This window comes from Gobio gobio (genome assembly GCF_949357685.1).
Source record: "Gobio gobio genome assembly, chromosome: 24".
In the NCBI taxonomy this organism is placed as follows: domain Eukaryota; kingdom Metazoa; phylum Chordata; class Actinopteri; order Cypriniformes; family Gobionidae; genus Gobio; species Gobio gobio.
The window spans coordinates 20,808,883-20,821,805 of NC_137120.1; the positions used below are offsets into that span (position 1 = coordinate 20,808,883).

The 12,923-nt window shown below is 42.7% G+C and overlaps 1 long non-coding RNA gene across 1 annotated transcript; it reads left to right on the forward strand.

The window, feature by feature from the left end:
• Positions 1–11,889: 11,889 nt before the first annotated feature.
• On the forward strand, positions 11,890–12,372 carry LOC307120930. Its single transcript, XR_013815898.1, has 3 exons — positions 11,890–11,932; positions 12,022–12,120; positions 12,204–12,372. It is a non-coding gene; the product is annotated as an uncharacterized lncRNA (long non-coding RNA).
• Positions 12,373–12,923: the final 551 nt, after the last annotated feature.

The window sequence follows — 12,923 nt, forward strand, 5'->3', positions numbered from 1 at the left end:
TTTAAAAAAAAAGAAAAAAAAGATCGGATAGGTAAAGCTCTGGCTTTGTGTGGATGTGGCATGAAATCACTTGGCATATTGATATGGAACTGTAATGCAGTCAAGATCTGGCTGGAACTACTTTAGCTATGCGTTTCCCTGAAAATAATTGCACACTTTAGAACATTTGTCAACCATCCTCACTGTCCTTGTCAGAGCTAATTTCCCAGTACATTCAGCATCTGACTCATATTCACCATCTCAAACATATTCTCAAAACTATCGTTCCGTTTCAGTCGGTTCGACGTTCGTCGGACGTCACCGACAAATTGGGATCACTTCAGGGAGTCCCTATCAGCTTCAAGATTTTTACGCCATTGGCGTAGAGATTTGCATCTCGCGCTCCGCCCCGCGGATATAAACAGGAAGCGAGAGCTTATTTCTAATAAAATAAGCGCACACAATTGTCATTCACTTCGGAGCCGAATGGCGTTGATGAAGCAAGACTGCTTTTCTAAAAAAGAGCCTATCTATAAGAGAGATTTATAAAAGACAGATACGTTGTACCGATTCTTTCCGAAAACAGCCAAGCTTGTGGAGGCGTGCAGTGGGCGGAGCTAAAGAGTCACTCACAAGCACACCAACCCATTCTCACTCCCAAGGCGTCAAAATCTGAAGCATGGTCAAGTGCCTTTCACGTCGCGATGAAGACGCTAAACATGCCCCTATGTCAACGCACAGGGTACTCCATAGATTTCAGTTTTTTGCCCAATGCGTCAGATCAAGACGCATTTAATTCTTTGCATTTGTAAAAGCACACATGATTTTATTCATATTTATAGGCTACTTTTATATTTTGGAGCACCTAACCCCACTCCTACCCTAAACCTACCCATTTCTCAATAATATAAAACAAGTAACAGGCAAACAAAAGTACAGTCACAGGTATTTATTGCAAAAATAAATTCAGTATAACAGTATTAACTCATGTTGCATTCCAAGTCTTCTGAAGTCATACGATATCTTCATGTAAAGAACAGAGTTCTTTTAATCGCTGAAATGATGATCCCGTCGCTCCGTGAAGGCACTCATTAATTAATTCCTTCATATCTCATTCAAATAATACACAGGACTCTTGAGCATGACGCAATTGGTTACGAGACACATGAGAGCCAATTATATTTTACAATCAAAGCTGACATAGTGACGCAATTGGTCACAAGACATATGAGAGCCAATGCAATTTCACTATGAAATCTGACGTAATGTTTCTTCAGGCGGAAATGCATGATCTTCGGCTGATGGAGACCCTGATCGCATTTGGGGATTTTCTTCACACAAAACCAATCGTTTGGCCGCGGGCCACTTAGAATATTTGAACTTTTTGAATAAATTGTGCCTGCAGTCATATCTGCCGGTTATACCCTGTCTGTGATTGTGTTCAGTACATACAGTAAATCACAGCCATTTCAAGTTTTGCTGATGATTCTTCCTATATCATATAATACACAAATGGGTAGGTTTAGGGATGGGATGTGGTTGGGTTACATGTTCAAACGTGTCTAAATAGCGTAAATAAAATATCCTGGCTGATTAAATTGAGAATCACACTCCAACATGTCATAATGGCAAAATCATAACCCAATATATAACTTCATCATGACGATAACCATGCCCAACGTGCCTGTGTATGATGTCAAAGGTTTCTCATTTAAATCAATGAAGCACCCTGCGCGTCGAGGGGCACCTTTAGCGTCTTCATTGTGACACGGAAGGCACTTGACCATGCTTCAAATTTTTATGCCTTGGGAGTGAGAACGGGTTGAACACACGCACACCTTTGACGAACACAATACATCATTGCATTATCCCTGGATAACTTTCGATTATGTCCGTGTGTGTTGACATTATATGCACTATGCCGATTGCCTACAAAACAGACATTTGATGCAGTTTCACTCATCACCTGCAGTTTCGACTCATGACTGGCAACAAAGAAACACATTTGCAGAACTCCATCTCTGCTCCAGAAAGACAAAATGCATCCACTGTTTACTTAACCCAGTGTTATTAGGGAAGCTGAACAAGGTTATCTTTCCCTCAAAACCAGAAACACACTTCTTTGTGACATTGTTGATTTCGTGGTCTAAATGACAGCGCTGCTGATGCCTCCCGTAACCCGAACAAAGCTCATTGATGGGCGTGCTCTTGCTCTCGCTCTGGTTGGTGTGCGCACACGCTCATTTGGGAGAAGTGCCTATACAAAGAACTCCTCCTTTTATGACGTCATACAGGGCCATACTTGAAAGAAAACTGCTCGGGTTATGTATATAACCCTTGTTCCCTGAGATAGGGAATGAGCACTGCATCGGAACGACACTTTGGGGATGCTCCATTAGCATCAGCAAATCTGAAGTCAGAATGACAACTAGGCCAATCCGATTGGCGTGAGTGATGACGTAACTGTGACGGCATACCCGGAAGTATAAAAGGGGATCTGGAACGTAATGTCGGCAGTAATTGCTCTGAAGCATGCGCTCCAGGCGCGCCGAGGTGTGGCGTCGGGATGCAGTGCTCGTTCCCTATCTCAGGGAACAAGGGTTATATACATAACCCGAGCAGTTCCCTTTCGAGGGAACTCGCACTGCATCGGAACGACACTTTGGGGAACGAGTACCCACTAGGCCACACCGAGGGTAGCACCTGCCCTTGTGTGAAGCCGGAGACCGGGCACAACTAGGACTGGAGCACCCTAGCACCAGGCGTCGTAGGGAGATCCAGGCAGGTTGGCGTTACCGCCAAGGCCTGGAGATCTCCCACTCTCCTGAGAGAGGTAATGGCGAGGAGAAATGCCACCTTAAGGGTCAGGTTCTTCGGTTCAGCTGACTCCAATGGCTCGAAGGGGGCCTCAGCCAAGCCTTCGAGAACCACTGCCAGGTCCCAGGTTGGAACTCTGGAACGAGCCGCAGGCCTCATCCTCAGAGCCCCACGGAGGAACTGTCCTCAGAGCCCCACGGAGGAACTGTACAACCAGCTGGTGCCTACCCAGAGGCCCATCACCCATAGGAGTGTGGAAAGCCGCAATGCCAGCCACGTACACCTTGAGTGTGGATGGGGTTAGACCCGCAGAGAAGCGATCTTGGAGGAACTCCAGCACTGAAGCCACTGGGCAGTTAACTGGGTCCACCTCACGTTCCCTGCACCAAGTGGAAAATACATTCCACTTGAGGCTGTACAATCTCCTCGTAGACGGATTCCTAGAACTGAGTAAGGTCTGAGTAAGGCAACAGACCGCTCCCAACACTGGCACCTCGGACAGAAACCAAGGTTTCTTCCATATGACTAGGGAACGAAGGCCGCTGCGCGTTACCCTGATCATACAGAATGGATTTCCCCTCAAGGAAAGCCACCTGGTTTACTTCCGTATCAGGACATGGTGGCCACGGAGGTCCGGGAAAAAACTCCTCAGAGCTTTGTAGACCGCCAGCATTTCCAGGCAGTAGATGTGCCAGGAGAAATGCCGGGTCTCCCACAGACCTCTCGCAAAGTGGCCGCCATGACCACGTCCCAGCCAGTGAGGGAGGTGTCTGTTGAAACAGATTTCCGGCAACAGGACGCTCCCAACACTGGCCCTTGGGACAGAAACCAAGGTTTCTTCCATATGACTAGGGAACAAAGGCATCTGCGCGTTACCCTGATCATACAGAATGGTTTTCCCCTCGAGGAAAAACCCCTTGATTCTCAGCCACCACTGTAAGGGTCTCATGCAGCAGGCCAAGAGATATTCTGTTGGACGCAGCCGCAATGAGCCCCAGCAGTCCTTAAACTGCTTCACAGTGATGCTGTGGTCTAGCTTCATATTAGAGACCACCGCCCGTATGGACTCGATACGTGCGGGAGACAATTGTGCCCACAACGTAGAGAATCCTATACGACTCCCAGGAACACAGTTCTCTGAGAAGGCGTCAACACGCTACTGCGTGTAGAGTCTCAAAGGGCTAAGCCGCCTGGAAGAACCCGATATTGGTACGCTTTGCCCCGAAAAGCGAACCTCAGGAACTTCCTGTGACACAGAAGGATGGATACAGGGAAGTATGCGTCCTCTTCAGACCCATCGTGACAGACCGGTCCTCAGACTGGATCTGAATCACAATGGAGGAATTGCTAAGCATCTTGAATTTGAATCTCCTCAGAGAACGATTCAAGTACCTCAGGTCTAAAGTTGGACGCAACTCGCCATCCTTCTTAGGAACTATGAAGTACCGGCTGTAGAACCCGGACTCCCTGTCTGACGGAGGAGCACATTCTGTGGCCTCCCTACCAACAGGGAGTGAACTTCCTGTTCCATTACCCAAACCTGCCCAGGGACCACTGCCGTCCAGACCACCCCACTGAAGTTAGGGGGAAGGTAACCGGACTGCAGTCTGTATGCCCTTTTCTACAGTCGCAGGCCTCAAGCTGATATATTCGGAGGCATAACCATGCGCCAAGATAATCTGCTAAGGGAACCAGCCTCTCAAGGCCGGCCTTGGGTGTCAACCGAGCCTCCTTCCCGACCCCCTAAAGCGGCTAACCGGCAGGGCGAAATCGAGGAAGATTTTCGGTGTGCGTACGCGTTTGCTGGACTGCCGCAAGTCTTGCTAGAGGCGGCTGGTGCAGCGCGCGTGGATTTTTGATCCCGAAAAATCCACAGGGGAGGCGACCTCGATCGCTCCTACCCGGGAGAGGGGGCTGGCCAGCTGGGGCCTCATCTAAGGGAGCAGCTCGACAGGGCCGCAACACTAGGGCGGACACTGCGATTAACAATTGCCTGAAACTGATGTGTCCTGCAGGCCACAAGGCGGCGAGAACGACATTAACTTTAGGAGGGCTCCATCTTAGATGAATATCCAGTTCACAAGTTAAACACGCTTGGGTGACAGAATTAAAGTATCCAACTTATCAAAGTCGGATAACATGACACTCAATTCCTCGGAATTAAATGCCATCATAATCACCAAACCCGTGCAACCTGATCTGAATGACAGGCTGAATAAAAAATACATCTAACTCCTCAAAGTCAGATAATATTTTAATTTAATTCCTCAGAATTAAATGCAGCCACAATAAGGTGAAACATAGTCTGATGATAGGCTGAATATCTAACTCCTCAAAGTCAGATTATATTTTATTTAATTCCTTAGAATTAAATGTAGCCGTAATCATCAGACGACACTGTTTTATTTGTATTTATACAGACTCATAAACCCTGCGTTGCCTCAGCAACGTGGTTCAAGCCGTCATAATACAATTGGCTTTCATCCCTCGAGAAAAAAGCCAAACAGTATCGCACAATACAGTGAAACATGGTCTGAATGACAGGCTGAATATCTAACTCCTCAGAGTCAGATCATATTTAATTTAAATCCTTAGATTTAAATGCAGCCATAATCATCAGACGATACTGTTTTATCGTACTATACGGACTCGTAACCCACACGCTGCCTCAGCAACGTGGCTCAAGCCGTTAAGCCAACCAGTATCTCATGCACACCGATCGCGTGTGTTCACTCTAATTGCAGACCCATAACCTGCGCGTTGCCTCGGCAATCGCGAGCTTGAATCTTGCATATATATAGAAGTGCTTATAACTTCGACTGCCTTGATGCTGAGCACGTCTAATTCCTCAGAATCAGACCGCTCAAGCATCGGGTCCTCCGCCCCGGGGGAAGAAGCCGCAGCGTGGGCTTTCACACGGGGAAGGAGAACATCTGAACTGTCAGACAAAGACTGGGAAGATGCCTCAGCAGTCCCAAATCCCGCTGACAGTCCATCCGTGAGCCCCATGACCGGCCTCACCGCACCACCTCGGCGGATGCAGGACCGATCCACGGGGCTCACGAGGCTGGCCGGCCTCATCGAACACGGCCAGCCGAGAGCGGAGCAGCCTGAGTGTCAGCTTCTCATAATGCTCGCAAGCAGCTCCCTCGAGAGCCGCCCGAGCATGCTGAACACCCAGACACTGCACACAAAGCAGGTGTGCATCCGTGCCCGACATGTAATTGGGACACGGATGCACACACTGCTTAAACTCTCTTATCTTCATCATTCACACACTTTTGCTTTCACTCTGACAGAACAACAGTAAATAGACAGACAATTGTTTTCAACAGAGAGCGCTATGCTGAAGAGCAATAACTGCCGACATTACGTTCCAGATCCCCTTTTATACTTCCGGGTATGCCGTCACAGTTACGTCATCACGCACGCCAATCGGATTGGCCTAGTTGTCATTCTGACTTCAGATTCGCTGATGCTAAGGGAGCATCCCCAAAGTGTCGTTCCGATGCAGTGCGAGTTCCCTCGAAAGGGAACTTGTTTGAATCCTGAAAGAGTGTATTTGGCATAGAAATACGTTCAACATACGTTCAACAATTTTTTTTTAAATGTTAGTCATGTTTAGCATGAGAATCCAACTTTAACAGTTTAAATGAGTCAGAATGCATGAAATAGCATTAGACCCTCCCGTTAAAAACAAACTCTGCACATACGAATGTTGTGAGACACTTGGATTTTTTTTTTTAAGTTCTCGTGGGAATAAATAGGATTTATTTACTTATCTTATTTATTCAGTATATCTTTTCGTGATTGAAAGAATGTACACTGTAGAAAGTGGTAACTTGAAATGGCTACCTTAAAGAGCTGTTTGTCTGTTTTTTTACTTGATTTAATCAATAACAATGTATTTGGATGGTATAAATTAATGTATTTAGGTTGATTCAGAAATGTTAAATAATATTCTTGACATAGTAGTTAATTTATGTTATTTTAGGTTACAAAATAACCCCCCCCCCCCCCTAAAAAAAAATTAAAAAATAAATAAATAAATAAATAATAAATAAATAAAAGAAAGAAATCAATACATCAATTAAAGGCAATACAAAAATGCCATGATGTAAAAATACTTTTTAATGTACAGTAGATGTTATATGTATTGTTTTTAATTACAGTAGTGATAATAGGATTTTTGTTTTAGTACAGTAATGATAATTGTTATAATTGTAATGTAAATATGATCTAAAGATTTACCCTGAAAGCAGAAGTCATTGCTGTTGCAATCAAGCTCTGCAGCCTATTGTGCAATGGCCTGATCTCTGGCAAGTGAATCAAAATGCCATTAATTTGGCGCTTCACTTTGGTCTGAAGTTGAATGAGCTCTTGTGGGCAGTCAGCATATTTCTGGGATGAAATGCCACGTCAAGGGTTTGTCTGTTCAGCAGAACGAGGTCGACATAAGGTAAAATACCTATCCAGTTGGGTTCTGCGAGTCAAACACACACGGTTCAGTGAATATCCCTTAAAACCCACTCACAAACTAAGTGTTATTGAATTTTTAAAATACTCCTACCTCATATTATGTCTCCAGTATTAACTCCAAAATGGAACATGCATGTGAGGTCTCACGGACATCAATTTTTAGTTTTAATCAAAGCCGGCGCCATTGTATTGTCAGATAAAGAAAGGCCACAGATAATGGGATTTCAGGAGATGGTTTGCATAAATATGCCACCCATTTCAACCTCGGCACGGATAAGAGTCGTTAATTGGAATGAGAACCAGGCCATTATCATAATATACCTTCCATCCACTCCCAACGGTTCCCATGGGATCTGTTACGGTGGAGGTCGGTTGATATTTCACCCAACGTTGTTCGGCTGCTCACTTCCAGACTGTCGTGTTTACAGGGATGCCAGCTTCTTGTTTTCTCGCTCGCCGTATTATAAAATCTGAGTAATCAAGATGTGGAGATGAGTGTGCCTGTCTGTTCTTGATGGATGTACGGCAACCTTTGGGAGTGATTGCACGTGGGTAGTTGGTGGAGATATGAAAGGATAACACATCGCCATATAAAATCTTGAAAAAAATAGACAGCTCAGGAAGAAAGATGCAGCAGAACGACTCCCTGATTAGAGATTCAGCTCACAAACAGATTTATGCATGATTACGTGCAATTCTGTGGTGGAATTCATCATAAATGCATGACCATGAATTTATGAAAAAACCTTCTAAAAGCCTATTTGATATTGCTTCAGTTGAATTTCAGTGGCATATTTTTGTTCATCGTTTTCTATCAAGCCGCCATTTAATTGGTCACCTATCGTTATGCAATTAACATCAGAAAAAAAGATTAGCCTAATTAATTATAATTTGTCATCTGTTAACTCAGAATTATGTACAAATAAGCTTTTATGTCAATGGTGGCATATTGAACAGAATATTCTCTGAATTATCTCTTCAAGCTTGTTTAATTAAAATGACATATTGTAGTACCCAAGTATGAATTATAGCATTTTAACATTTGCTATAGCAGTATAGCATTTTTGTGTATTTTTTATTAAACATGTCCAATATATACACCGATCAGGCATACCATTATGACCACTGAGAGGTGAAGTGAATAACACTGATTATCTCTTCATCGTGGCACCTGTTAGAGCATCTCCAAAACTGCAGTTCATGTGGGGTGTTCCCGGTCTGAAGTGGTCAATATCTATCAAAAGCCCAAGGAAGGAACAGCAGTGAACCGGCGACAAGTTCATGGGCAGCCAAGGCTCATTGATGCATGTGGGAGGCGAAGGCTGGCCCATGTGGTCCGAACAAACAGACGAGCTACTGTAGCTCAAATTGCTCAAGAAGTTGATGCTGGTTCTGATAGAAAGGTGTCAGAATACACAGTGCATCGCAGTATGTTGCGTATGGGGCCGCAGAGCCGTAGACCAGTCAGGGTGCCCATGCTGACCCCTGTCCACCGGCGAAAGCATGTGAGCATCAGAACTGGACCACAGAGCAATGGAAGACGGTGGCCTGGTCTGATGAATCACATTTTCTTTGAGTGGATGGCCGTGTGCGTGTGCGTCGATTACCTGGGGAACACATGGCACCAGGATGCACTATGGGAAGAAGGCAACCTGGCGGAGGCCCCACCTCTCAACTTACAGGACTTAAATTATCTGCTGCTAACATCTTGGTGCCAGATTCCACAGCACACCTTCAATGGTCTAATGGAGTCCATGGCTCGATGGGTCAGGGCTGTTTTGCGCTAATCCATTAACCAAAAACTTAGTGACCTTACAAAGTTTTAGTATTGCCTCCCTTTGAATTTATGAATTGGAGTTATTTACCTCCAAATTACTAGACTGTAGTTGACTGTATTTACTACGCGAAAAGACGGCCATTTTGACATACTGTTTTATGTATCACTGCATGAAAAGTGGGATTTTCGTCAGTATGTGACACTGTAGATTGCCGTGAAACTTCAGGTTTACGACTGTGCACGGCAATTTGCAGGCAACACCGAAAACTGCCGTAAATTGTGGTAAATTGACGTGGGCCTTGCTTGGCAGTTGTCCCCCCATGACCCCCCCTCCCCTTAATTCTAGGGGAGGCTTTATCATGTAAATGAACATGCTGTGAGCTACACAAATGCAAATCAGAGTAGCAGCAGGGGGAGTTTTATCTAGGTTCTGAATTTTTTTGACTAAAACAAGTTTAAAGTTTAAGTTAAAATGTTATCTTAAATTTAAGTAAAATGTACTCGTTTTAGTACACATTACTAAATTTTTAGGGCAACCAGTTTGCTCCAATTTTTTAAGTAGATTCAACTTGTCCGGGCTCACAGTGTAGATTAATTACTCTGTATGTCATTAGCGATAACCAATGTTATGTAAAAAAAATAAAAAAATACAGGACAGCAGTTCATGTCTTCAACCTTTAGAGAGGTTATGTGATGCAACAAGACAATGAACCAAAGCACACAAATAAATCAAGTAAAGCATACAGTTTACATACCAACATTAATTTTTCCACCCTGCACTGTGAATGATTTTTTAAATGGCTATTAATCATAAATGTGAAAAGTACAAGTTTGTGTGTTTATAGTTAAGTCAGATTGTGTTTTTCTGTAATTGTCATTTAAATTGAGCTCACACCACATTTTATGAATTATCAATGCAGATTTTCAAGAGGTGGTTTCCTGGACAGGGTTTAAATTATGCCAAGAGTAGGCCTTAATCTAGTTAATCGTGAGTTAAAAAATTGTTGCCTGGAACAAAGATTAAGCACAGATTACTAACACCTGGACTATGAGTCCTGAACTAAAATAAACTGGATTCATTTACAGTTTTATCTAATTGCTTACACACAATTTCTGAAAATATGGCTCCATTTCTTGTAACTCTACACACAAAACATCAGACATCTCTTGCAAAAGCAACACTTTGTGCAAAACTATTTTAACTATTTCCAAAAATGTTGTTTTTGCATATATCTAACTACACAATGCACAACTGGGTGGCATTTATAGTGAATCGAAAGTTATCCAGGGATAATGTCATGATGTAGTGTGTGTGTGTGTGTGTGTGTGTGTGTGTGTCCGTGACTCTTTAGCTCTGCACGCCTGCATGAGCTCGGGTGTTTTCGAAAAGAATCGGTACAGCGTTATAAATATGATCAAACTAAAGACTCTACAGAGATATGACGGATGCAACACTACTCTATAGGTACTCAAGATTAACATGGAATTTACAGTTGAACTGAAATCAACTGAACTGAATCAACACTGAAGTCACTTGAGCTGAATATTGACACTATATTGGCTTGTTAGAGCCGGTTTACAGCAGAATTTGTTTTGAACTTGTTACTGAAGCTGCTATGAAACAATATATTTTGTTGTATGCATATTCTTTCTTTCTCAAACCTTAGTTTTGATTTCTAAGTGATCAATTTATGTATAAGTGTTTTCACACATGATCATTGGCTGTATGGGTCCTCAGTAAATGAATGTGGCATTTAAATGGCAAAAGTTATTCTTGTCTCTATAACTTATGGCTTCCTAAAGACACGTTTATGGGTAAATAAAATATCAATAATATAAATAAAATGAATATCAAAACATATTTTAAATATAATGAAGTCATTTTATTATAGCACTCATCAGATGTTCCTGGAAACAAAACAGAGACAGAACAGTATAAACAAACTATACAACAAACTAAACACCAAATTACAAAAACATTATTATGTGAAAGTGAATAAAGTTGTGTGTTTTCAGTTATAAATATGTGCTGTGTAAATTAGCCTATACTTTTAGAAATTATATATAGCCTAACTTTAAAAAACAAACAATAACCCATATAGATAAATTATAATAATTGTATAATATTAAGCATTTACTTAATATACATTGTAACATTAGGCTACTTTACTCTAGCACAGTAGTCAGTTAAGCAATTAATTAATATCTTATATTAATATGTATGTAGCCTAGGCTACATCTAAAGGTAAGTCTGCTTTAAAAAAAAAAATATTACGCTTCGACATGTACAGAATGTGCGCGTTAAGAAACACGTTCAAATGTGTCTTCTTAACATGTTAAAACTGTGCGTGAAGCGGAAAACAGGGCGTGTTGAAGGTTGAAACAATCATAAGTCACGCGTTTCGTATAAAGAGATTTGGCCCCGGGCGCGTTCCATATCAGAGCCCTAGTCCAATGAGGTGCGAGGTCGAGGTCATGGCCATGACGCGTAGAAGACGAGCTTTAAACTATTTTTTTGATGTTTTTTGCTGCTTTCCTTTTTCGTGATCAACAATGACAGGACACCGTCTTCAACTCAATCTCTGCATGGACGCGACGAACTTTTTGGACTCATTTTCAGGAGGCTGTCTTCGTCTTCATAACTCTGAGGCAAACTGCAGCCGCTATGAACCACAGCATGGGTAATGTAACGTTACGATTTAAAGAATATGCTTTTATTCAGCTGTATAAGGAAATGGATGCGTTAATAGATCCGAGCTTAAAACTGCACATTTTGTTTACACAGACTATCCTCGCCTCATAACGAAGCCGTGAGCTCTTATCTGCTTGGAGCGATTTCCGCGAGTCCAGATTTAACCGCTGATCACGACGAAATTGTGTGTAAGTAACTTCTAATGTGTTTCTCATTCCTTGTTTAATTTTACCGTGACTGTTTTTATTAATACCAGTCTCATGTAATTGTTTTCCAGCTGCCTGTAAGACGTATTATGAATCGACACGCCGGAGCTTCAGATACAAACAACCTGAAACTGCGAAGTTTAGCTCGGAGTCGATCAAGAAGAAAAAGGGTAAGATTTATTATATTAGATCCGTTTTTTGTCAATGTGAGTATTTTTCAGGTTGCTTATTGTCTTTATGGATTGTATTACAGTTGCTGGAAGCAAGAGTGTGCTGGATGAGGTGGACGTTTGGAAGTCCGCGGCCATTGAACTCATGTTTGACGAGGAAGACGGCTTTGTTGACGGGGTGTCTGGATGGATTGTGCGGCCACCGCGCTCTCGCAGCCTGGAGCTCGACGAACTTTACATTACGAGACATTACTGCTGCACTGTACATAGTTGTGTGTTTAACAATAAAGCTCTTTCTTTGAGTAAACCGCTGTGTTTTATAAATGAAGCCCTTTCTTTGAATGAACAGCTGTATGCTTATAAATGAAGCCCCTTGTTTGAATAAACGGCACGGTCCGTATAATTTTCCCATATATTCCTTGATGGTATGAATACTTCATAGCACAATAACATTAATATGAAACAAATTATTACAACATAAATTATATATTTATTATTATTATTATTGGGGTTTACATTTATAATGAGCCAGGGGGACCAATAATGATTGGTTTGCAGTGATCTGCCAACCAATCACGAGGGATTTTTCTTTTTTAAATGTAGTGGCTTCAGCCAATAGTGAGTGAGTAAATTCAAGTCTGGCCGTTGACTCTCTGGTTTCGCTGCTATTCATATGCAAATTAGAGGCGTCGCACCTCCGCGCGGTCTCTCAGCGGGGGGCTCTCCACCTACGTCATGGTTCGTTTACGACAATTTGTGGCACAGACGAACGCGACGTTCGCTGCCTCTAAATTGTCGAAAAC